Source organism: Hoplias malabaricus, unplaced genomic scaffold (genome assembly GCF_029633855.1).
Source record: "Hoplias malabaricus isolate fHopMal1 unplaced genomic scaffold, fHopMal1.hap1 scaffold_407, whole genome shotgun sequence".
Classification (NCBI taxonomy): domain Eukaryota; kingdom Metazoa; phylum Chordata; class Actinopteri; order Characiformes; family Erythrinidae; genus Hoplias; species Hoplias malabaricus.
In genome coordinates this window covers 1,568-2,500 of record NW_027100793.1, presented here as the reverse complement: position 1 = coordinate 2,500, position 933 = coordinate 1,568, and the positions used below count along the sequence as shown (strand labels likewise).

Here is a 933-nt window from a genome sequence, read left to right as displayed (position 1 = left end):
ACGAGACCGAACTCCGCGACACCTTCCCCCCCACCCCGGCCGCTCGCCCGCCCGCTCACTCGCCCGCTCGCTGGGTTTAATCGGCACTCGCCACCCCCGCGTCCGACTGCGCGGAGCCCCGCTCGGGACTCGGGGAGAGACCGTAACGGACGTGGACCCGGACCTACTCGGCTCTCCCTCCGTTCCCTGTACGGAGCTCTCTCGCAACACGGGCCGCGTGGACTGGCTCGGAACCGAGTCTTCGTTTGGGAAGACGAAGGGCCGTTTTCAGGCCCTGCGAGCTTCCAGCCGCGGTCTCTCTCTCTCAGCGGGGGCGCGGAGACCGATCGATGGGTAAAGCGACCCTCAGACAGGCGTGGCCGCGGGATGGACCCCCGCGGCCGCAATATGCGTTCGAAATTTCGATGATCTGTGTCCTGCAATTCACATTAGTTAACGCAGATGGCTGCGTTCTTCATCGAAGCACGAGCCGAGTGATCCACCGCTAAGAGTCGTATTCGGGTTTGTGCCCGGCCCGTTACAGGCCGGGCGAAGGAAGCCATTCGAACAAGAGACAATTTTTGCCAATATATTTCAAGCCGGGTGCCTTCCACCCCCGTGCAGGGGGGGAAAGGTCATTGAACCTGGGCGTCACCACCGGACCGAGGAGTTACGGCCCGGGGGACGATCGCCCGAGTAGGTGCCCGAGACTTACGTGGTTTAGGAGACCGGGGTCTAGGCACCCGCCGTTCCCGGCGAGGCCCAGGGGTTTGGTTCGCTGCGTTACGGGTCCCGGTCTAAGGCATTCAGGCGTGCGCTCAAAGCCAAGCTCTCCACCCCGGAGGGTATGAGCGAGGCCCGGTGGTACGCTCCCAAGTCCCCGCTTAGGGGAAGGCGCTGGGTAGATCCCACCTAGTCAGGACCGGCGGGCACCGGCCGTCTCCTTTCGGGTGT

At 64.3% G+C, this 933-nt stretch overlaps 1 non-coding gene across 1 annotated transcript; it reads right to left on the bottom strand.

The window, feature by feature from the left end:
- Positions 1-339: 339 nt before the first annotated feature.
- LOC136680214 (5.8S ribosomal RNA) lies at positions 340-493 on the bottom strand. The gene has a single exon (XR_010796879.1). It is a non-coding gene; the product is annotated as a 5.8S ribosomal RNA (ribosomal RNA).
- Positions 494-933: the final 440 nt, after the last annotated feature.